The sequence below is a fragment of the Podarcis muralis genome, chromosome 12 (assembly GCF_964188315.1).
Source record: "Podarcis muralis chromosome 12, rPodMur119.hap1.1, whole genome shotgun sequence".
Taxonomy (NCBI): Eukaryota; Metazoa; Chordata; class Lepidosauria; order Squamata; family Lacertidae; genus Podarcis; species Podarcis muralis.
The window spans coordinates 29,172,794-29,198,914 of NC_135666.1; the positions used below are offsets into that span (position 1 = coordinate 29,172,794).

General features: G+C 45.2%; 1 protein-coding gene across 6 annotated transcripts in view; it reads left to right on the forward strand.

The window, feature by feature from the left end:
- DYNC1I1 (dynein cytoplasmic 1 intermediate chain 1) overlaps positions 1-26,121 on the forward strand; it is a 237,002-nt gene that overhangs the window by 10,295 nt on the left and 200,586 nt on the right. The gene's annotated exons all lie outside the window — the stretch shown is intronic.

The following is a 26,121-nucleotide window of genomic DNA, read 5'->3' on the forward strand; positions in this document are numbered from 1 at the left end:
TCCTTCTCTTTCTTCTTAGGGTTCTTTATGTTTAAATCAAACTTGGTTTGGACTTTCCTTCAAATAAATGAATCCTTTAAACAGAGGATACATGACCATCCTAAGTCAGGTGTGTGGGGGAGATCTAAATCAGGAGTCAGGGGCCCAATCTGGGTTGAATCCCCTGTACCTACTATTTACAGTACAGTAGTACCTTGGTTTTCGAACGTCTCGGAAGTCGAACGTTTCAGTTTTTGAACGCTGAAAACCCAGAAGTAACTGCTTCAGTTTTTGAACGCTTTTCAGAAGTTGAACGTGCCACGTGGCTTTCATATTGAGTTTTCCGTAAAATGCCTGTAGGAGTTGATAGCAGTCATTCATTTATATGGAAGAAAGTAAAAGGGAATACCAAAAGGCAACATTAGTCTGGTAACTTGTCCTTTCATGACCCTAATGTTTGGGGATGTGAACAGGTCTTCTCCCCGTGTGTCTCACTGATTGAAACCCATTTTTTCTCTCCCATAGAATTAAATGGGAAACTCTGAGAACCAAACCAATCTCTAGCTGCATTGCCTTCCCATAGGTTCCATTCCTTGGTGTGGTAGAATGCTGGGAGAGTGGGATGGAAAATTAGAAACTCATGTAATATACTTGCAACCTGTCTACCTGGTGGGTATGGTATTTCTAGGAGGAGGATTCATGTGCTCAGTGGGATCCTGACCATGTCAACTCTGCACAAAGACACGTTGCACTCCTTGCTGGATCCATGTCATTGTAGAGCAGGCCACTCAGTGTCGTGGATGGAGATAAGCTTGTGGAGCCTAGCTTTTGCCCTTACCACAACAGTGTCCCCTTTATACTTTTTCCTGTATGAGTGAATAGCAAATTTTGATCAGAGAATGGAAATGAGAGCACTTGAGGACATCACTGATGTGGGGGCTATGCCATGGAGGCTGTGTACATAGTAACTTCTACTCTGGCTCTAGTGTGTTATCATCACTGATTTTTTGAATCCTTGTATGCCGATCGTATGGTCGGCGGTTCGAATCCCCGCGGCGGGGTGAGCTCCCGTCGTTCGGTCCCAGCTCCTGCCCACCTAGCAGTTCGAAAGCACCCTTAAGTGCAAGTAGATAAATAGGTACCGCTTTATAGCGGGAAGGTAAACGGCGTTTCCGTGCGCTGCGCTGGTGCTGGCTCGCCAGAGCAGCTTTGTCACGCTGGCCACGTGACCCGGAAGTGTCTTCGGACAGCGCTGGCTCCCGGCCTCTTAAGCGAGATGAGCACGCAACCCCAGAGTCGGTCACGACTGGCCTGTACGGGCAGGGGTACCTTTACCTTTACCTTTATGCACAACATCAGCCATGATGTGGAACTATCCTGTAGTTTATTGAGAAATACTTCTGTTTGATGTTTCAAACCAAAAGAAAATCTGAAGCCACAGTCACTTCACAGTTGAGCTGAGGGTCTGTGTTTGAGACAGCCACTGCACATGTACAGATAACAGTGCATGCATAGGTGAATGAGAGTTTGTGTGGGGTTGCAGGGGCAGGAAAACTGAATGGGGAATGCACATTGGATGATGAAGGCACCCCCACTTCCTCTCTAGTGTGTACAACAATGTCCAAGTGTGACTTGAAATGCAACTGGTGGGGGTGAGAACAACCTCGCTGCATTTTCAGCTCCCAATGTGTACATAGCCAGAGTATCCCACTTGTTCCCATCTGCATAGAGCCACATGGGTTCTGTTTTTTGTTTACACTGAAGTGTGATTGAATGCTGAGAAACTGAAAATACAATGTAGGTAGATTTAAAAATATCTAGCTATTCGGTGTTTAGACCTTGTCATGGCTCCAATTAATTCCTGGTCCCAGCTCGACTAATTATGGAGCAAATTAACTTTCCACTTTAAAACCTTTCACATTTATTCAGTTCTCATTTTAATCCCTTACTGTTCTAAGTGAGACTGTCCAGAATTTTCCATCTCTGATTATATGTCTTCTGTTAATCTCCACTTTACATTTATTAATGGAAGTTTAGACCCATTTGTTTTAGTACATTCTGAACCCATTAGATGTTCAAGTGTCCTTTCAACTAATCTGGGAAGAACCTTATGCTAGACCTAGTAGACGTCAGTGAGTTGATTATTATGGTGCTTACAGGCTAATATTAGACCACTTGCACTCAGCTGCTTGATTGGAGGTTTTAAAAAATAGTGAGGCATGCCATTTGACAGACCTTGTCTGCACGTAGTACTTTTCCTGCATGAGGGAGCCATGTGGCAATAGGGTAAATCAAAAGGCCATGTTAAGAAAAGAAGACTTTAGTATTAGGCAGGTGACTTTTTTAAAGGACACATATTTTAATCAAACAGAGAGTTATAAATTCCAACATGAAAGTAGGGCATGTGTCCCACCATGTGGAGTCTTACAATCCAACATATAGCAAACTACTTGTATGTGATGAGAAAGCAGTTCATTTGAGAGGTAAAGTGTAAGCATTTCCCCCTCCAATTGATGCAAAATATTATAAAAATGACAAATCCACATTGCAGTAATGGTAAGGCTATCTTACCAGGAAAAGGAAAAGGTATCTGATGAAACTGGTAGATGGGGTCAAGTCTGCTTGTTTGTGGAAATGGAAGCCAGGAATAATTTAGCAAAAGTAACAACCAGATTTTTTTAAAAAAATATGAAACCACAAGGTTCTTTCTGTTAATATCTCCAGGAGACAAACAACCTGAAATTATTGAAGTTTTTAGATTTTCCATCGTAAAGGAAGTATCACTGATGTACATGGGCTTGTGTCTGTCAATACAGTGTTACTCAGACTGGCCAAAGGTTGCAAATTTTCCAGGATAGGCAGAAATTGCTGCCATAGTGTACTTTGCTTTTTAAAGCGTTAGCGACTTTCAAAGGACAGTTTAGTGCTGCTATATCTGCTGACGCCACCAGTCTGGACGTGAAATGGTATTGGTTATGAAAATTATTGCTGCTGTGTAGGCGACAGTAGCAACTTTGCAAATACCAATGATTCCTGTATTTGAAAAGATTACACATTTGTAATCCACAGCAGTTTGAGCACCCATTAAATATGAGTCAGGAGACTCATTCGCTTTATCACTGGCTTAAAGCGAGAGGAAGTGACACCGCAGCATGTAAGCCTTGAAATAACATTTTAACTCAGCTATTTCCAATTCCCTCTTTTATCTTCCACCCCTTTTTGTTCATAGTGTGTGTTGAATATTAAAAATAACTCATTTATTTGCAGAAATTAATTTTGCAGCCAAATTATATCCGTTAAACATTAGTGACAGCAAAGGTTAATGCAGCAGCAATCAGAATGTGCAAATGGAAAATATAAGCTGGTTCCTGTGGCAGTAATGAGGATACACAAGAAAGCTGAGTGCACACCTCACTTTTGTTAACCCCTCTTGTGTGTTCTGCATGGATTGTTCCTCATCTGCAGGATGCTGCATGCACAACTCCAGGGTTGCCAGACTTCCAGGTCCAGCCTGAAGTCTCCAGGTTTGGCCCCCTCCAGGTGGCAAGTGGAAGGCTTGAAGCTCTAGGTGGTCAAGAGTGCCTTTAATAAACTATATATTATTAAGAAGACTGTGAGTGCAGCTTACAAGCTTCAGCCTGGTAGGAGCTGGCTACAAATTATAGCATAGACATGTCCTCTATTTGATATTTTAAGTAGTGGTCATCAGATCTGCTTGGGGTTCATTGCATGATTGGAGTGATAAATATTGAACGTATGTCCCTATAGTAATGATGAATGAATGAATGAATCACTCAATCAATTTATTTCGGTCACTGACCAGAATGCAAACATATACAACAACAGAGAGCATATAAATATGAATAGATTAAAAGTAAGCTCTGCGAGCTGATACACAATAAATAATTCAGATATAAAACAGCTAAAATATATACTGTAAATTAAAACCTTGACCGCTAATTTAAAACATATTAAGACATTGGCCGTTAGAGTCATTCAGAGCTTATCTCCTTAATTTTATAGCAGCAGCAGCAGCAGCACAGAATTTAGCCACTTTTAAGGTAATATCTGGTTCCCTGTCTTCAGTTAAGTATTTTAAGTAGTAATAATCAGTTCTGCTTGGGATAATATTCTGGCATTGTTCCAGAAGCTTGCTGTTGCATCATGATGGTGGCACAACACCTCTGTCACTGTCACCTTGCATCTCTGTCTGTTGTAATAAGCAGTTAATATGGGATTATTTTATTTTATTTTTTGCTGAAAGGAAGCATAGAAGTGTAGGTTTGCTCACTGGCTTTACACACAGTGCAGCTGTAGCTACATTTCATCAAGCTGATATCTATTCAGTTGCGACTATATACATATACAGGATCAGGTGCCTGTCTGATAGCACACAAAGCATTAGTAAATAAGTATCACTGTGAGTTTCATTCTGTGTTCTATTTTTAACCTTTCACGGCCATAGCAAAGGGAAACAGGTGTGAAAACAACTACCGCTTAGGCAGCTCATCTTCATTCAAGCAGGATAAGTGTAAACAGATATGCCTTCCATTAGGGGAAAACCCAATAAAGCCAAATGGCATGAAATCACAAGTATGAGCTCAAGCAGACCAAAATCTAACTCCTTGGGGAGCCTTGTCAGCAATATCCCATTTCACCTCAAATAGGTGTTATTAAGAATGTGCTTTGGGGAGCCACAGAAAAGCAGTATGTAGTGTTAAGTTATGGCAATGCTTCCTGAAGAAAGAGAGAACAGTGTAACAGATTGAAACAAACAGATGTTCCCGACCTGGAGGCGAAGGATAATGTCAGAATTTTATGCTCACAATTTGCAAAGATGCTGAGTGGAATGTACTGTTTCTGATCTATGAAGTTTCTTGTCAGGGAGGGTTCTTCCTAGGCCCCAGTGGCCCCAGTGCTGTGTTCCTGCCTCACTGCCCTAGGTCAGGGATAACAAATGTGGTGCCTCCAGATGTTGTTGGACTCCAACTTCCATCAGCCACAGCCAGTGGTTAGGGATGATGGGAATTGTAGTCCAACATCTGGAGAGCACCCCGTTGACTGCCCATGACCTACACACTGGTTCCAGTGCAGTGAATTAACATTTTTGTTACCCTACCCATCTATCCACAAACTTCCTTGTTTGCTGAAATATTTACTGAGAACAATACATCTTCAGAACTTATACCTCTCCCTATTAGGCAATGACTTTGTCACAATTTGAGATTTTTCTTAAATCATTTTCCTAAAGAAATTTCATAGAGGAATTAGGACTAGCCTGACACACTTGTCCACAATGTGCTGCTGCTGCTACTACGCCAACAATTGTCAGGTGATACAAGGAGCCAATAGGATTCCATCTGGACTAGGAGAACCTTTAAAATATTATAGGATCTGTGACAGAGTACTGCCATAGTTTACTTAATGGATAATTTGTGTCAAAGAAGTACAGGCAACTCCCAATTTACCCCGCCCCATTCTGCCCCTTTTTGTGATGTTCCTGTGACTTCTTGGGTCACTTTTGGGTTTAGCGTGATGTGTGTGTGTGTGTGTGTGTGTGTGTGGTTGCACTCATATCAGACTCGCCTAAAATAGTCGCTTCCTGTAGTCTTAAAAACCCCAGCAAACTTCAGTGTCTAAGCATTAAATATATGCCTGCAGGTATCAGACTGGGACAAGAGTTCCCCTAGGGTTGCCCTACCATTAGGCAGAGTGAGGTGGTGGCCATAAGTGGTAGCTGTAAGTTGTAGATAGCAGTGGCCATCTCCCTGATGACTGGGCTTTCCCATTCTCCTGAGCCAGTGGCAATATTCATTGTGATACATGGTTGCTATTGGCCTGGACTGGTCTGACTTGCCTAATAATATATGTTAAATATGTGTACCTACTTAAATGCGGCAGCTTTGGTTCAGAACACAAGCTTTCCTCCAAAGAGTGATACCATTTTAACAAAAATGTAATCCAAATAATTTCCAGTGTGACAAACAAGCAGATACTGGATTCATGTGGCCCTTTGTGTGTGTGTTTTTTTGGGGGGTGGGGTGGGGGTGGGAATCCCCGGCTGATTTTTGCAGACTCTTTGCTTTCCCTCTCAGCTGTTTCCTTTCAAACATGTTTAAAATAGCTGACTTGGGCAGTGTTTGGTTTGGGAAGAAAGGTTTCTGTGACACTAGAGCCTCTAGTGGAAATGTTTGCATAGTGCACCTTATTTTGTCTCGGCCTCTTGTGATACACCACCGTATTTTTCGTCCCATAGGACGCTCCGTCCCATAGGACACACCTATTTTTTGGGGGGGGGAAATAAAGGAAAAAATTTTCCCCTTTATTTCCCCCCCCAAACCAGGTCGGGGAAACCAAACCAGGTCGGGGAACAGCGGGATGGCGGCGCTGCGCCTCCCCGCTGTCCCCCGAGCTTGTGGGGCTGGCCGATATCTGCCCGAAGGGGCGATCTGCTTCAGCGCGCCTCGTGCTCCGTGCAGCAGGCTGCTATCCGCAGCCTAGGGAGCCCTGCGGGAACTCCTGCAGGGCTCTCCAGGCTGCGGATGTCTGCCCGGCGCGCGGGGCGCTCTGCTTCAGGGTGCCCGTGCGCCAGACGGCAGGCTGCTATCCGAAGCCTAGGGAGCCCTGCGGGAACTCCCGCAGGGCTCCCCAGGCTGTGGATGTCTGCCCAGCATGCAGGGTGCTCTGCTTCAGGGCGCCCCGCGGGCCGGGCGGCAGGCTGCTATCCGCAGCCTAGGGAGCCCTGCGGGAACTCCCGCGGGCTCCCCAGGCTTGCTGATAGCTTCCTGAAGCCTGGGGAGCGAGAGGGGTCCTCTCGCTCTCCAAGCTTCAGCGAAAGCCTGTATTCGCCCCATAGGACACAGACAGATTTCCCCTTCATTTTTGGAGGGGGAAAAGTGTGTCCTATAGGGCGAAAAATACGGTATATTTTAGAGTGAAGAAAATGAAAGAAAAGGAGGCCCATATGACTAGTAGAGATTATGAGCAGGGTTGTCCACCCATGGTCCACATCAGCACCATACATTTAAAGCACTGTTATACCCCATTAAAAATCATGGCTTCCCCCAAAGAATCCTGGGAACAGAAGTTTTTTAAGACTGCTGAGAGTTGTTAGGGAACCCCTATTATCCTCAGACAGCTACAATTCCCAGAATTCCCTAGGAAGGGAGATTGATGGTTAAACCACTCTGGGAATTGCAGTTATGTTGAGAGAATATGGAGTCTTCTTACAACTCTCATCCCCCTTAACAAACTACAGTCCCCAGGATTCTTTGCAGGAAGCCATGACTGTTTATAGTTGTATGCCACTGGTTGAAATGCATAGTGCAGATGGGACCCAAGTCCAGCTTAAACAAAAGAAAAAGAACCCTGAGAAGGGAGGGCAAGAGAAGTCTTGAAGTTGCCCATCAACAGCACTTGGACAGAGCACTGTCCAATTCACAATTCTCCCCACTATGGGGAGGTATAATGTATGACTTTTAAATCATAGTCATCCTATATCAATGTGCATCTCACATGGCAGAGTGCGGTTGAGTTCATGTCCAGCTTACTGGTTTCCCACAGGCTGGAAGGGCAAACAGAGGACTGCACACTACAGCATTTAGTGTGAGAACAGAACCCTAGACTAGGTGGGCCATTGGCCTGATCCACGCACCACCACCACCTGAGGTGGCTCAGGGAAGCCCTGGAAGGTGCCGGCAGGGGAAAAAAAAGAATCCAGAGAGGAGCAGGCAGTGGCAGCAGCGGTCCTGTTCTTTCCAGGCAGCACGCAGGTAACAAGCACAGGAATCAGTGAGTGGTGCACTCTTCGCGGGTCCAGGTCTGTCACCTCTCTGCAGCCCATCACCTGAGGTAATGAGCCTAATGGGTGGACCAGCCCTGATGCTGAACCACTGCCAGTGCTGAAATCAGATTTGGCTGACTGGTCAGTTTTTTGTACATGGAATGAGAGGAGGCACCATCTTGTCATTCACCTGAGGTAGCGAAATGTCTTGGGATGGCCCTGAAATGAGCCTTGTTTCTCTCCTAAACATTGGAGTGCTGTGAAGATGAAGTTCTTTATGGAAGGAAATATGAGAAGGAAGTAAGCAAAATGCCTTGCCATGATTCCCTCCCCCCCCCCCCCCCGGTTATGGCTGCTGTGTGTGTGTGCACGCACACATTTGTGGTGCATTACTAAGAATTCATGGGAGGGAGGGAAAATTGTCCAATAGTCTCTTCTGATAAATTTCAGCTTGCTTAATGTTGAACAAAACACATTGGTTAGCTCATATTGGTGAACGAAGGAAACTGTAGGCCAAGGGAGGAGAACTGGCAGGAGCAAGGGCTAGGCCTATATTATTCAAATAACAATATTGAATAAAAATAATATTAAACAATATTAAAACTAGATCAACAGGTGCACCCAGAACTCTCCACCCTACATGTAGATCGTAAAAACTGTGTGTGTGTGTGTGTGTGTGTGTGTGTGTGTGTGTGTGTGTGATTTTCCTGAATATTTTTGTGGGGTAGGGGAGGAGAGGAGAGGAAAACAAAAATTACAGGCATAGAATAACAGATGGAGGGAAGGCGCAACCTCCAAGTCATTTGCAGAGAGTTGGCTTTGAAGATGGGACACCCAGGTTCAAATTTCACCCAACCCCCTCTCCACATTGTGATCTGCAGCAGTTGCAGCTTTCAGTCAGCTTGTGCTGAGTGCTAACTTCCAGTTAGCACCACAGGGAGGTGGTTTTGTGTGTTCATGCAATGCAGTGTATACAGCAGTGGTGGAAAACCTCTGGCCTGCAGGCCTAATGAGGCCACTAGATCTCATTATTTGGCCTTCTGGGCTGTCACACATCTGATGTCATATTTGCTGTCAGGTGTGGGGCATGAAGACGTAGCTTTGCTGGGCTGTGTCCTTGCAAGCACTGTTGATCAGCTGATTACAGCAGCTCTTGCAAAGGCACTGGCTGCTGTCTTTCTGAGCACCCATCTTTTCCATTCTAGTTTCAAAAAAATTGCAGGTAAGTCAACAAACCTCTTCCTTGCTCTGGGCCTTTGTGAGTATGGGATTCTGGCTTAGAAGAGCAAACCTCTTACAACTTGATTTCCGAGCTGAGTCTGGTAATCAGGGCAAGGAGCTGGAAAGCGTTGGAAGAGCAGCACTGATGGAAGAACAATGGTATAAGGACAACACTAGGTCTCTATTCAGATAGTCAAGCAGGACTAAATGTTGTAGTGTGGAGTCCTCTGTTCCGTGTTCCAGCCAGCCATGCCCTCTTCTGTAATACTTCATTCCATCCTCTTCCATGAAAGATTTGAAGGCCAAGGATAAAAGATTGAACAATTATCTAGGTTTCCCCCCATTTCTGCCCATTTTCTTCAGGCCTTCACATCCCTATCTCCCACCCGGGTTTCTGCCCAATCCCCCTCCCAGCATTCTGTGGGCTGTTTCAGAGAGTCCCTCCCTTAGGTTTTTGTACTTTAGCAAACTTTAATGCTCCCCTCAACCTGCTGATATCTCTTGTGCTTGGATGGTGCTAGTTTGGCTGCATATGCAACAACATTCACCTCAGGGAATCAGAAATAAAGGGAATAACTTGGAGATATTGTGATAGCTTGTTTGCATTTAATGCAGCTCAGATCCCCACTGACGTCAATGAGATCGCACTATCAACCTGTGTTTTTAGCCTGCTTACGTCTGAGAGCTAGTGACTGACTTGAGTCCTCAGGTTTCAGAGCTGACAAGATTGACAACGTGCTTGATGTCTCCAGCGGAGAAAAGGTCATAGATCACACACCCCACTTTAAATGCTGTCTTTTTCCATATTCATATTACATATAGTAATGGGTGCTTTTTCTCCTTCCTAACCTATCACAGTTTATATGTGAAAGGTCATAGACAGCATAGATGTTACAGATGAACTGCCAGAACATGATACTTGGCTAATGTAAGGGGTGTCCTTCATGCTGCCTTCCAAATGTGTCAAGTGCTGTCTGTGCAAATAAAGACAGCATCTCAGTCTGGGATTAAATGATCGGGTACATGCAAGTTTCAAGGAACATGCCACGAATCTGAAAAACACTAACTTGGCAAGTAAAGAATTGGATGTCCGTGGCTGTTTGTTGAACCAACTTCACAAAGGTGTTGGTAGAGTAACAAGTTTAGAGCTCCCTGGCAGGGCTCTCAAATCACAGGCCTGTAGCAGGGTATTTCAAGGGAAGAGAGGAAAGAGGGATTCTGGGCTGTACTTAAACGTGCAGCGTTTAATTCACTGCGGCTATAAAATGACCACTCATTCTTCAGGAATAATGCTGCCAACTTATATTTGTGTAGAGCAATGTCTATGGTTTTTTTTTAATGGTAAATATATTATTTTAGTTGTATTTTATGTTTTAACCCTGTATACGAGCTACATTGGGAGAGCATGCCCAGAAAAATAGCATAAAAATACTGGAGACTTATTAAATAGTGAATGATGGCTTTGATCGAAATGCTTCTCCCTTTGTGCCTGCTTATTGCCCCAAAAGGAAAGCTTCTGTTGGTGTTAGCAGAAACGCTTCTCCCAGAGCGAATAAGTGGCACAGTTTGTAACCCTGGAGACAGATTCCTTGTCGTCGGGGTGAGGACAAAAACTCTGAAGCAGAAGGGGAAGGACATGCAGGAACACCCCCAGAAGCATATCCACCGGGTGAGTCATTAGCACCTGTGGCACAGGTGAGGATGTAGTGTTGCCATTCTCAGATTTGGTGGACTCTCATGGCGAAGACCCGGTTAGACCAGAGGTTCCCCTGATCAGTTACAGTAGAAGAATTCTAGAGAAGGCTGGGCACTTTGAAGTGAAGCTGCATCTTGCAGCACAGGTGGTGCCAGTAATCAGGCTGTCGCTGCTTTTGCTCCTATAGAAGGGTTCCGTTTCAGCTTGTTTCTTGTTGGAACAACCAGCCTTACCTTGTCCTTGCCTGAGATCGGTGCTCGCCATATCAAGCACATGATGCTGCACTTCAGATTGGGACTGCTATACAGCAAAGGGCTAAAGCCTTACCCCTTGCCATGGAACTGCTCCCCCCCCCCTGCACTGGTTGCTATTTAATTTTTAAAAATAACACAAGGGTTAACAAAACGATTAACACCATGTCTAGTTTGGCCTTCAGTGACAACTGACCTCAATGAACCCTGAGTATAAGAGAATATCTTTCTGATCAGGATTCAGGTGGAGGTATCCATGGCCCAGTCAGGGCTTGGCAAAGATATTTTGCTGCCTGAGGCAAACAAGCTGCCCATGTACAAAAGCACTTTGACACTGGCAACAGATAGTTTACGCCCAGTGTAGCTGAGCACAGCAGGCTAGCCCACAGGGTGCAAGGCAGGCCACGCAGCACACAATACTCTGCCCCTCAGAATCTGCCACCTGCCTAATGGTAGGGCTGGCCCTGGCCCAAGTCACTTCCCATCCCCATTATCAAAAGTCAGTCAAATCCATGCTTTAAAACCCCCACAAAAACATTTTATGCTGTCTTTGAAATATCTGCATGGCTGTGACAGGTTTCAGGAGGTAATTGATTCCCTCTGTACATCTCTCCCACACTACCATTAAACACATTTAGATCCACCCATTGGCTTGTTGTTGTCGTAGATGCTTGTGTGGTGCAGCGGTGGAGATAATGACATGGTGCATGGCTCATTGTCTTCTTTAGCTTCCAGCCAAGCAAGCTGTGGCCAGTTGGGTTATATATAGAAACAATTAAGATGCCGGATTCTTTCAGCCACTGGATGTAAGAAAACAGATCCTATCTCACACCACTGAAAAATACCGGTATTTCAGTGACAAAATACAGGTGCTTTCTTCACCAGACCCCAAACCTTTCCTTCAAGGAGATAATAGTAATATATATATATATATATATATATATATATATATATATGCACGCGCGCGCGCGCACGCACACACACACACACACAGTGCTAGGCTTTGACACTATCTTTTTGACCTAGTCAACTCAACCAAATATTATTTTACTGTGTTAGTTTCATCCAGCAAACTTGCTTTCGAATGGGTCACTGCCGACACTTTGCTTGCATGTTACCTGATGTGCCTGCTCTATGGTTGCTCTAACAACCTGGTGGATAGCATGTCAATTCTTATTTGGCTAAGAACAAATGATAAATACTATACAGAGATCCACATTTAGTTGCCACTGCTCAGTAATTATCTATAAACAAATCACGAGAGAGTGCTGTGTGAGAGCCTCATGGTGGTATATAGCTGTGAACTTGAATTCTACCATTTATTAACTTCTAACAGCAGAAAAGTTGGCTATTCTTAGTAGAAGCAAATTCCATATCCTGCAATATTAAGTAACCTCTACAGCACTAAAACACGTATTGAGCCTGCAAAAGCAAGGAAGGAGGTCTTTTACTGTAGTGTAGGGGGTTAACATATATTTCCAGCAGATTGCATCCTATGTACCATGCTAGTAGCAACCTTCATGTCCACAGGGGGCAGGCATCGTCAGAGTGGTAAGCCACCCTAACCAAGTAAGTTGAAGATATAGGCATGCTACCTCTGTCCATTGCCCATAGGATAATATATCCACAGCACATCTCCTTGGGCAGCTTTCTCCTTTACTTGTTCTTCCTCTTCCTTGATCATCAGGGGTTTGTTCCTCTTTTACACACCATGTGAAAGGAAGAAGTAGACCATGCCCACAATTAAGCTCCTGTGGTTCTCTTAAGCAACCACTCTGTTTGTACTGTTTGCATGGTATACTGTAAAAGTCCACACATGCAGTGCAAATTGTGTATGGGGATCTCAGCAGGAAGAACATTGACAAATGATAGCACATGCACAGTCTCTTGACTTTGAGTCAGGACTAGACAGATGCACTCTCTTCCCTGTAGACTTGATGAACAGTGACAATATATATGTACCTGTGCTTTTGTATGTTTAGGACAAAGAACAATGAAGGGAAAATGAAAATATATGCATAATGAAGCCAGAAGGTTTAAGTGGGTATTTACAAGACTAAGCAGAGATTTATGAAAAATAAGCATTTCCTTTTGAGTGACTGCTGGCTATGATTTTTTACAAGAAAGATGAATGATTCATGACAGAACAAGAACATGTACAATCATGGCCTAATAATTGTGTGCACAGTCTATTTGCATTTATAGGACCACATTAAGTTAATGGGTTCTAAAGCTGATTCTTCAAATGATTAAGAATAAAGATTTGCTTTCTGCTTGATGCCAATGCTAGTATTAATTTAGTTGCAAAGCCACTGTACTGCATAGAAGTAGTTAAAGGGAATTTCATATTGTTATGACCTTGCCATTCTGTTGTACCAAGTGAAGGGAGAGAGCTTGTATAGCATACATTGATGCTGAACAACAAATGTATCTTTGATGGCCACTGATGTTAATCTCTTTCTGAAACACATTGTAGAAGGCACCTTGGTGCCATATATACTTTCAAGGTGAAGGCTGAAAGAATTGTATGTTGTGAATTTGGTTCCAGATTTAATCCCCGTCCAACTGATCCAAATGTCTGTGCTTATTTTGTGTCACAAATGCTGCCACCTACAAGGATTCACCAGCTGGGGTCTTAAAACCCATTATTGTCTTCTTAATATTATTAATAGATAACATTATCTTCTAAACATCAGAAAGGACCTGGTCATTTACAGCTTTCAACTTGTTACAATAGTGTAGTGAATTATTACACTGCCATCTAGTGACAGAAGATTCCAGGATGTCAGATGCCTACTATTTTATACTCTACTACTGCTTGTTGAGAATAAGGGTTAGTAAGGTATAAGGCAATGCAAACAAAAACTGCATACCAGTGAGAGAGTAGACGTTATTGGACTACAGCTCCCATCACCCCTGACTATTGGTCATGCTGGTTGAGGCTGATAGTCTAACAACCTTCTGGAGGACATTGTATTGGCTCCCCCTGCACTGGGCCAACTATCTCACAGCCTCAGCCCCACTCCCAATAACCGGCCTACCTTAGAGGAAGAAGGATCCAGCTGGTGAAGAGGCACAGTCTCAGATTGCTTGGGGAAAACCTTGCAGAGGAATTGGACTTAGGCAGCTGTGGGGAGTCAGGGACCTTCAGTCTTAGCAACTGCTTCATGGGGGAGATGAGTCGCTGTGCTCATGACACTCCTGTGCAGATCTTGTTTTTGTTAATAAACTCCAAATTACTGCTGGTTTGCTCCTGTCACCTATTATACGAAATTATAATATACATCCATTACTCCTCCCAATTTTGTGGAAACAGAAGTATGAGTGTTTAGGGAACATACTTATTAGGGCTCTGAGAGGCAAGAGTGAAATAATAATATTTATACAGTGCATTTCAAATGTTTGAAGCATTTCGTATATACTATGTGTGATGCTTACAGGAGTTCTCAGGTTTTCCCCAAGCTTACTGAGACTGTGCCTCTTCCCCAGCTGGACCCTTCTCCCTCTAACCACTCATTGTCATCCTACCACCAATGAACCTTCTTCCCTTGGGGTTCCCCAGCTGCTGCCTCCTACCATTCCTCTGCATCCAACCGGTCTGTGACATCAGGCTATTTCTAGGGTTGCCATACGTCTGGAATTTCCCAGACATAGCCGGAATACTGTAGTTGGAAGCAGTGACTGGGCTGAAATCGCTGAAATGTTAGGGACGTTTCTCTATCCTCCATACATATAAGCAAGAGGCATCATGGGAGTTCAAGAGTACCTTCCAACCAGACACAAAGGAGTGTGGCCTGGGGAGAATTCTTAGGGCCAAATAAACAGGCCTGGAATGCCACATTTAGCCCCTGGCCTGAGTTTTGCCGCTCCTGCTTTACATCACCTTAACAGAGTCTCACAGTTGCCTGATTCCTTTGTGTCTACCTGATTCATGGTCTGCATTGGTTAGGCAAATCAGTGACATGATGCTGACTGTTTAATTCACTCATCTGCCACAGGATGCTGAGTGCTTTAACCAGGGTAACCAGATGCATACCTGCCAACATTTCACCAATGAAAATAGGGACGTCCCATTCAATAATGATAATTTTCCTATTTATACCCCACAGATCTTACTGGGTTCTCCCAGCCACTCTGGGCAGCTTCCAACATATATAAAAACAAAGCATTAAACATTAAAAAACCTTCTCTATACAGGATTGCCTTCAGATGGCTTGGTGGTCGGATAACTCCATACCCTCCAACATTTCTCCAATGAAAATAAAGACGCCCTAAGGAAAAGTGGGACATTCCAGATCAAATCAGAAACCGGGATGGCTTCTCCAAATCAGGGAGGTCCCTTGAAAATAGGGACACTTGAGGGGTTTGCAGATGAGTCAAATAGCTCAGGAGGGTTCACTTTGATTTGGTGGTAATGACTAAATGCAATGCATTGCTATAAATAAAAATATTGTTCGGCAGCTTTTGTTTATCGTTAGGCGCCACACTCGTCGCTGCGGTGCGGGGCCTGCTGATAATTTGTTTTGCAGCTACTCCTAATTAACTATGGTGTCTCTACCTTTTGCCAGGCGCTTTTAAACAATTTCCCTCCTATGCCAGCAACTTGACAGGAAGTTAAGAAAGGAAGCTCGCAAGGCCCAGATTACACATAAAGCCTGCAGGCAGCTGACAGGCAATTATGTCTAATAAGGTGTTATGAAAACCACAGCACAGCAGGTGCAGCAAGGAGGAAGAGACAGCCCCCTGCTGGGTTTGCATAGAGATCAGAAGGAAAGTTAAGGGATAGGAACCGAAAAAACACATAAAATATGAAGCGCCGAGGAAACAGGACATCCTTAAAGCGGACGCAACCATTTGTAAAAGGTCCCAGGGTTCAAAAATACTAAGATGTTGCATTGGACACCTCTTAATTCTAGATACAGTATGTTTTTTGTTGGGTCTCCCAATATTATTCAAGGCTCATTTATTTAGGGCTAGTAACCACAATAGCTATAGTCTGCCTCCATGGCAGGAGATAGTAATATTTTTGAATACTTTTGAAGAGGAGATAGATACGATAACCAGCTTTCTTTCTCCTGCTCTGGAGGGTAGGACCTGAACCAATGGATTCAAGTTAAAAGAAAGGAGATTCTGACTAAACATCAGGAAGGAGCTGTTTGACAGTGGGAGGTTGTCAAATCTTCCTTGCAGGTTTTTAAGCAGAGGTTGGGTGGCCATCTGTCATGGACACTAGTTGAGATTCCTGCATTGCAGGGGGTTGGACTAGATGATCCTCGGGGTCCCTTCCAATTCTATGATTCTCTGGATATCAGTTGCTCATTTATTTAGGGTTTCACCCATGAGGGCTATGCTCTGCCTCCAAGGTCGGAGGCAGCAATTCTTCGGAATATTAGTTACTGGAAACCACAGGAGAGGGGAGTGTTCTTGTGCATAGCTCCTGTTTGCCTGCTTTCCCATAGGCATCTGCCTGACCACTGTAAGAACAGGATGTTGGGCTAGATGGGCCATTGGCCTGATCCAGCAGTGATTTTCTTACGTTCTTATTTTTTCGCGGCCTTTTCAGAGAATGGCAGCTGTGGCCATTTTGTCAGTTTCCATGCACTGGCTGTCCGTGTAACAATATGGGCCTGTGCTAGAGCCAGCACAGGTGTGCATCTTGCTGTTGCAAGAGCTTGGAAGGAGGTATACAAAAAGCATATCCAAATTGATTTTGCATGTGCCATTGATAAACAGATGATCATTAGTGAAGTGAGAGCTCCGGGACAGAACAGGAGGTGCCATGCTCAATCCTTGGCAGAGGTGGGGAACATTTTTCAGCATGAAGACTTCATTCCCTTCTGGGGATCACATGCCAATGGTGGGCGGAGCCCAGGGCAAAGGTGGGCGGAGCAATTAATGTGAACATTACCTTTGTGCAATAGGCTAGTTTCTACACACAGTCACATGCCCCTCTCTTTCCCCTACCCAGGCAAGAGGCCTTCAAGGGCACATTTCAGCCAGGCAAAAACACTTCACGAGGGCCAAAGCTAGGCCCTGAAAATCCCTGGCATGTTCTGGTTTTCGGGTGTAAAAATGGCATCAGGAGGAGTTTTGCCAAATTGGATGTATGGCAGCATGATGGAAAAAGCAGCTCCAGAAAGCTCAACAACTTTGTGGGTGTCAGGAATTTTACTTTTTCAGATATGGAAACCCCAGCCAAAGCAAGACTGGGAGGGGTGTCACCTGGAGAGAGTCCCCAGGGCCAAATAAAGAATCCTGGGAGGCTGCATTTGCCCCCCACCTGGACCTGAGGCAGGTAACATTTACTGAGAAATATTTCTGTTTGAGGCCCCAGAGAATGGCTGTTAATCACAGAATCATAGAATTGTAGTGTTGGAAGGGACTACGAGGGTCATCTGGTCACAAGCATTTGTACAAAGCCCATCTGTTTCCTCCCAGTTCATCATGGTGGCGCATGAATGCTGATTTGCAGCATGCATGAGCGTTATCACATCTCTCCCCCTGGAATTTTAGCATAATTAGCTGACTGACTATTGAAGTGAGAGTGGATGCTCTGTGACACCATTGCTTGGGCATTCCTTTGGTCTATCTTTTCACATAATCAAGGGTGTAGGACGTTCTAGTGACGTAGCAGAGGACAACTTAGTAGGACACCTAAAGGAATAGGACTTGATGGAATGGTTTAGACAGGAAAGCAGTTACATCAGAGAAGATGTTTAGCATTGCTAAACCATCACTATACTTCATGTAATACTTCACCCAAAAATCATTACATGGAAACAGACAGCTTTAATCTCAGCACTGAAAACCTGCCAAGTAGAAATTTGTATGATATTTAATAGCGCCATCTGGTGACTCCTCCTCAGTATTACAAAGCAATGAATTATAATATGCTAAGTACCTTCTCTTGTGGCCAGGGACCTTGGGCTCAGAGATCGGTTGGGATCAGGGCCGGACGCAGGTGGCGCTGTGGGTTAAAGCCTCAGCACCTAGGACTTGCCGATCGAAAGGTCGGCGGTTCGAATCCCTGCGGCGGGGTGCGCTCCTGTCGTTCGGTCCCAGCGCCTGCCAACCTAGCAGTTCGAAAGCACCCCCAGGTGCAAGTAGATAAATAGGGACCGCTTACTAGCGGGAAGGTAAACGGTGTTTCCGTGTGCGGCTTTGGCTCGCCAGAGCAGCGATGTCACGCTGGCCACATGACCCGGAAGTGTCTGCGGACAGCACTGGCTCCTGGCCTATAGAGTGAGATGAGCGCACAACCCTAGAGTCTGGCAAGACTGGTCCATACGGGCAGGGGTACCTTTACCTTTACCTTTAAGTACCTTGTCTTGTGGCCAGGGACCTTGGGCTCAGAGATCGGTTGGGATCAGGGCCGGATTTAGGTTTGATGAGGCCCTAAGCTACTGAAGGTAATGAGGCCCTTTATATGTCCAGCTGTCATTTGCCAACAACAAATTGTCATTTTTTGTGTTGAATATATGCTACTGTATATGGTAATTGATGGACCTAAAGCCATTTGCACATACAGAATGCAGGCACCCTATATATAGAAATGAGAAAACCAGTGATATTTTAGGGAGTAGACTAGCAGGCAGGGCCCATTACTTACATCATAGGAGCCTACACAACACAAAACACTCTTGCTGTATGTAGGTTTTACAGTGGTGCCCCGCAAGACGAATGCATCGCAAGACGGAAAACCCGCTAAACGAAAGGGTTTTCCGTTTTGGAGGTGCTTCACAAGACGAATTTCCCTATGGGCTTGCTTCGCAAGACGAAAATGTCTTGCGAGTCTTGCCATTTCCCCCCCCGCTCCCCCCCCTTTTCAAAGCCGCTAATCCGCTAATAGCCTTTTAGCAGCTTAGCCGCTAATCCTTTAATAGCCACTAAGCCACTAAACCGCTAATAGCGCTAATCCTCTTAGCCGCTAATGGGGTTGCTTCGCAAGACGAAAAAACCGCTAGACGAAGAGAATCGCGGAACGGATTATTTTCGTCTTGCGAGGCACCACTGTATTTTATTTGTTTTTTATCTTATATTTTGGAAATGTACATCCAGTTTTTTCCCCTTTAATTTTTTTTGGGGGCCCCAAGAGAGTGGGGCCCTAAGCTATAGCTTGTTTAGCTTATACGTAAATCTGACACTGGTTGGGATGCCTGTGTTAACATTTAGCCTGTGGATGTTTAAATGTGCTTTGGAAGGCACCCCCCCCCCCAGTGCTTCCTGCAGTAGTTTAAAAGCTGACTCATGTATATTATAGTGGTTGCACACAACTGCTAAATTAGGGGTAACATGAACATAGTGTTACTAAGGTTGTGCACCACCCCAATGGTAGCAGAATTCCAGGGACACCCAGGCACTTACCCTGGGTCTTATTTCCATTGGGAATCAAGATGCCATGGAGACTTTCATGTCTTTAAGAAATATGGTGTATAATTAACACATACAGTGGAACCTCGGGTTAAGTACTCAATTCGTTCTGGGGGTCCGTTCTTAACCTGAAACTGTTCTTAACCAGAAGCACTACTTTAGCTAATGGGGCCTCCCGCTGCCGCCGTGCCACCAGAGCACAATTTCTGTTCTCATCCTGAAGCAAAGTTCTTAATCCGAGGTACTATTTCTGGGTTAGCGGAGTCTGTAACCTGAAGCAACTGCAACCCGAGGTACCACTGTATTTACAACCTGGGTGCAGTTGGGAGAACTGCAGTGTTTATAGCATTTGCATCTCAAGAGGACTTTGTCCTTCAGCGTTGCATTCAGAAGCTCTCTACGCACCATCTCTGTGCTTCTGCCCCAATGTCAGGGACCAGCAGGACACTGATGAATGTGCACCAGGAGAAGTGGGACTGGAGTCTGATTTGGGAGAGGGAGTCAGAGATTTGTGGTGACCTGTACCAGCCAGGAAGCAACAGTCAGAGGCAAGGGATGCTACAGAGCTGGAAGGTGGAGCACAGGATGGATCAGAAGAAGAGGACGAAGAGAAGCAAAGGACTGGGTGCTTCCTCACCTTCTCCTGTACCATTGCCTCCCAGAACCAGGAGGGGATTGTGTTTGCTGTTGATAGATAGGGCCATGATTATTATACTGTAGAATTCATTGCATGGTTTGAACTAGGGTTTGAACTATTGACAGTTTTGTTAGTTATTATGCTCTCAATATGGACCATTTCTCATGTTTTTAAATTGTTCTGGCTTTTGTTTAAGCCACATTGAGACCTCTGGTATAAGGTAACAGGCAAGTTAAATTAATAAATAAATTACTCACTTACATACACAGCTAAACCTGGATTTATTGAGATACAAAAATAGAAAAAAATGATGTTGTTGTTTGATGGTCTGGCCATCAGGAGTGTCTGGTTTCAGAGATTTGTTAATGACTTGTTCCCCCTGTGTGTTCATATAGAATTAGTTTTTTTACATGGAGCAAAAAATTCATAACTATGTATTCATAAACAGCATCTTCCTCAGAAAATCACTAATAATGTAACATTAAAATCCTCATGAGCCTGACCAAACTGCGGGAGGCAGTGGAAGACAGGAGTGCCTGGCGTGCTCTGGTCCATGGGGTCACGAAGAGTCGGACACGACTAAACGACTAAACAACAACAACAAAAATCCTCAGGGTTGAAAAAGAAAAAAAAGTCACCAGCTATGTACATGCGACACAATTATACATAAATTAACCAGTAATTCAAAGCATGTTTGGAGAAAAATATATAAAGTCCCTGCAGCTAGGAGAATTATGTTATCTTCGCCGCTCTTTTGAGATGAGTAAGCTGTCACATTTCTTTGCTACACACTTTTATCTCAGCCTTGCAAGTGCCATGCTAATAAGCGGGCGAGTTCAGCAGCTCATGTGGCTCAGGCAGCTGGCATGAGAGTAAAGAAAAACGCTGTAAGCCATGAATATATTATATCACGAAACTATCATTACCAAATGGGAGTTCAGAGGGAGGTGGGTTGCCTCAGAGGGTACTGGAGCCTACTTCAAACGGAGCCTCTTTTGGAATTATTCAAACATTTTTTTCTCCAAAAAAATTAAATTGTATTTGATTTTTTTAAATGATACATTATTTTAAATACATTAAAAAAATACATTATCCCGAGTGGGGCCTGCAAAAAAGTGTTAACGGTGAGAAGCACTCCCTGCTTAGGCTTCCATTTTCATCGCTACATTCTGCTCCAGAGCCAGAGAGGTATAGTGGTTAGAGTGTCTGACAAGGACCAGGGAGACCAGAGTTCGAATCCCCGCTCAGCCATGAATCTCAGTGGGTGTAGGTGCTGACTCCTAGGGGATACGGCACCCCAAATGTATTTTTTGAGGGGGGCTGGAGTGGGGAAGCTTGTAAGGAAGCATGGGGCAGATCTCTGCAGCCCAACTGGCATCCCACAGCAAAAAGGGAAGGGGGCAAAAAGAAACGAAGGGCATATGGCTGTCTGTCTCACTCATCCCCCCCCCCCCCAACTCTCTGGCTGTTCCTTAAGTGGTACAAACCAAGAAGTCTGTGCAGCTTCTTTCGCAGCACCAGCTCGCCACCGCCGCCTCTGGCCCCTGTGCGCAATTGCAGCCACTTTCTCTGCACCTCTCAGCTCTGCAAAATAGTTTCCAGCCCCAGAAGGGCTCAGTGAAAGCACCCACGTCAAAACATTTTGCTTTCCACAGATAAATCACAAGATATGGAAAGGGAAAAACAGGTGCCAGTACTGTGTGCCGGTGAGTACCGCCAGAAAAAAAAAGCCCTGAACTTCTCACTCAGCTCTGATGTGTTAGTTTTTGGTCTCTTCTCGTGCATCCTTCAGCTTATGCACATATTATTTCATTCACACGATGAGGCAGAAGACAACTTCATTCAGAGCATAAATTCTCATTCAGAGATATGTGTGTGTGTGTGTGTGTGTGTGTGTGTGTGAGAGAGAGAGAGAGAGAGAGAGAGAGAGAGAGAGAGAGAGAGAGAAAATGAATGAATATGAGGGAACACTGAACTGCAGGCCTGGCCCTGTTGTGAGGCACACAGAATCTCTTATCACAGACCGTGAATTGGAAGAGATGGCCAAACGAATGCACCCCATGTTGCTTGCCTGAGTCCCTGCAACTGCCCAGCCGCTTCTGCCAGCTGCTGCCACTGCACCAGCCCCTGCCATCTGCAGCCTCTTGCCCAGACACTCCACCTGCTGGGTATATTTCACAATGATGCCAGCTGCCTGCTGGGCCTGTGGGGAGCTTTCCTGATGAGTTTCTTTATCTCTCTCATTTTAAGTGCAGCAGGCACATCTGTTAAGTCTGCAAATGCTGCAAGGTTTTGCCAAAGCCTTGAGAGATTTTACTGGCAGGTTCGGGGAAGTCTTGTCAGACTTGGAGCAACTTCTGTATGCCACGGTGGCATCTGTGGTAAGTAGCTGCTGGCAGTGCAGCAGGGCATAGGGTGGCAGAGTGTGTGGGGTGACACTGCTACTGCTCTGTCTCAGGTGGAGAAATGAAGCTGCTGAACTGCAGTTGTGTTGGAAGTAGTCAGGTGTTATGTCCTACTTGGTTCATTGCAGGAGACTGGAAAACTGCAATAGTGTGACTGACAAATTGATCTCCTTTGGGAGGCATTCATCAAATTCAGGGATGGGGAGAACAGCTAGAGTCTAAAGTTGTGTACAACACAACATCAGGGCTGTGTTGGTGTTTGAATGCCCAACATGGTGGATTTCTACAGTCAGTGGTACCTCGGGTTAAGTACTTAATTCGTTCTGGAGGTCCGTTCTTAACCTGAAACTGTTCTTAACCTGAAGCACCACTTTAGCTAATGGGTCCTCCCGCTTCTGCTGCGCTGCCGGAGCACAATTTCTGTTCTCATCCTGAAGCAAAGTTCTTGACCTGAGGTATTATTTCTGGGTTAGTGGAGTCTGTAACCTGAAGCGAATGTAACCTGAAGCGTAAGTAACCTGAGGTACCACTGTATCTGGTAGAAATTGAAATTGTAATTGTAATCAACTCATAATTTTTGGTTAAAGATTCCCTAAGCTATTACTGCAATTTAAACTTGGTTTGATATTGTTTCAATTATGTTTGTATGCAGCCTTGGAAGGGCTTTGCATAAATAATAAAATAAAATTTGACAGTATAATGTTTACACCACAGCCTTTCCTTTTAAATGACCCAGGAGGTCAAATAAAGAGCAGGCTATGGCACAGAACCTGGTCAATGGTCAGGGATGATGGGAATTATAATTCAAAAATATCTGAAGGTCCACAGCTTCCCTGTCCTGGCAATTAATGGGAAGATGGCTGATCCCTCTCCCTCCTTCTCCCGCATCCTGGTATTAACCTTAGAGACATTGTTCCACTTTTCACAAACATTTGTATGTATGTTTGTTTTTTAATGTCTCAATTGCCAAGTTGCTACGAAGCACTACAGATACTCTGCTTGGACTCAAGTTTGCTTTGTTTAGATCCTGTTTTGCCATGTAGAAGTCCCAAATCTCCTTGAGGCACCCTGCATCAATTTTTCAGGATTTGTCCAAATCCAACACACAACTCTAGTTCAAAGTACTCCTCTGCAGTCTGTGAAGTGATGGGCTGTTCACAATATGAAGCCTTAAGTACTCGATGTGCATAAATTTATGAGCATGTCCCTGGTAAGTAGAAACATTTGGAGCATATCTTACCAGGAATTTCCAAGCAACCAAACCAGTGCTACTTGGCAGATATTATCCCCTAAAATAATTTCTAGCTTATGCTCAGTAGTGGATTTTTATCTAATTGCAGGTCACATATTTAATTATAGAGAGAGATCTGACAGGGGTTGATACTGCTCTTACCGTTTCTCTCAGCCTTGAAATTATTATTATTTAAATCTTTGCACACTTTCAATGAGAGTTCACTTTCCCTCTTCTACTGTTATCTACCACATTATTTTTTTCCTAGGGCTGGAATATCAAGCATGGCAACAATACCTTGCAACCAGTTTTGCATCGCAGATTAATATCACTAATCACAATCATGTCACTCCTGACTAATTGCCATCAAGGAAACATCCTTGACAAAGGATTGTGTCAAGTTATTTTCCTCTTAAAAAACAGGCTCATGGCAACTGAATGACACACCTGTCCCATTATTGATGTTTGTAACATTATTTACCTTTTAAAGTGTGGCCTAAATCTGTCTGCTGCAATTCAGAGCAAGGCAACCTGCCATTGAAAATGAGTTTGTGAAACAACAGCACAAATGGTTACGTGTGTGTGTGTGTGTGTGTGTGTGTGTGTGTCTGAATTGCCATTGGGAATGCAGAACAGAAGGGAAACACATTCTAGCCTCCACTGTTGGCCTGGGGACCAAGGATGTCCTGGGAGGCTGCACCTCCTGCCTCCCTGAAGGAGCAGAATGGGAAGGGGGAGAGAAGCAGCCTGGCCCATCCCTTAGCCAAGGAGCTTTGCTTCTCCTCTTCCTGCCAGAAAGAACACTCATCTCAAGCTGCTAGACACCATGGGTGTCAGGTGTGCATGCAGCAGCCAGGCCCTGTGACCAGGCCTGGGGCCTTCTTAAGTTTGTTCTGAAGAGGCAAGGTGCAGCCTCACAGGTGAGGCTGATTGGTAACTTACAGCACCTGGTGGCAAGAGCTGGGAAGGGATATAAGGTCAGCATTTCCCTTCAGCTCTTTGCCACAGCAAGACGTTCCCTGCCTTGCTGCATTTGGTTCCTTGACTCCTTGCTCCTCGGACCCCTGCCTTTGTGACTCATTGCTTCTTGACCCTCGGCCCCTTGGCTTCTTGACTCCCGGATCTCTGACCCTCGGACTCTTGGCCTCCTGGCTTCTGGACTCCCGTTCCTGCTCCCACCCCGCCATCTTGCCGCCGGTGCCAACATCCCCAGCCAGGACTTTGATCGCCCGTGAACCAGACTGGGACAATGGGACTGCAAAGCAGCAGTGACTCGTGTGGTGAAGTGAGTCGGCTTTCTAATACTAGAGTTGCTTCAGGAGGGCTGGCCCATCCATGAGGCAGACTGAGACAGACGACTCAGGTGGTGGAATGCAAGGGACGCCTCTGCAGGTGCCCACCACCACCATGGGAGAAGCAAGGAACAGTGGCGGTGGCAGCTTCTAGGTTCTGGCAAGATCTGGTGGAGGCCTTGTGCAGCCTTCCTGAGACCCCAGCAAAATCACACGAAGCCTCCGTGCGACTGGACGCAGGGCTCTCATGAGATCTCACAGGAACTTGGAAGCTGCAGTTACGCAACTCCAGTAAGTGGAGGGTGGTGGTGGTGGCACCACGAGGGCGGTTGGTGCAGTGGCGTAGCGTGGGGGGTGCAGGGGGGGCCGGCCGCACTGGGCGCAACATCTGGGGTTAGGGCAAATCCACAGGTTAGGGGGCGCAAATCCACGGGTTAGGGGGCGCAAATCCATGGGTTAGGGGGCGCAAATTACTTGCCTTGCCCCGGGTGCTGACAACCCACGCTACGCCACTGGGTTGGTACCTTCCCATTTCAGTTCAGGCGGTGAAATGCAGCAGGCCACCCTTGACTTCAGTTGAGCTGTCTGCACAGCAGCCCTGCCATTACTGCCGCCCTGCCCTGCCCCAGCCCAGGAAGGCTGCAACAATGCTGGTTTTTGGAAGTTGTCACTGAGCAACTGATGGAAAGTCCACTCTGGCCCTATCCATCAGGCAGAGGACGAAAGGTTGTGCCGTTTGTGTTTGAAGGTTTCCTGGGTTTGGGGTATCATTGCAGCCTGTTGCAAGCCACCTTGAGAATAATTCAGGAGCAGCTGGCATGGTGCTGTGTGCTCACCCACTTGACACTGGTGCTTACCAGGCAGGGCAGGACAGCAGCGAGGTTAGGGCTGCACAAACACATCCAATAGAGGGCCAGATGTGTATGTGGGCACAGCCCTGAACTCACCAATACCCTACCCTGATAAATGGCAGCAGTGCCACTGTCAGTCAAGGGGCAATGTGGTAAATCTCCAATTGGAAATAAAGGAGCACTCACCACCAAATGGGATTGGTATGGAGAGGCAGGAATAAATGGAGGTTGTATGGTAGGGCCAGTTAGCTTCAACTGGCTGCCTTCCATATTATGTTTAACTACTGCCAGAGCTAGTGCAGTTCAGCAACTGCAAACACACACACAAGATGAGTTCTGTGGCACCCTGAAGATCAGACTTTTCCATGGCATCTGTTTGGGTGCAGCAGAAAACAGACTTTGCCA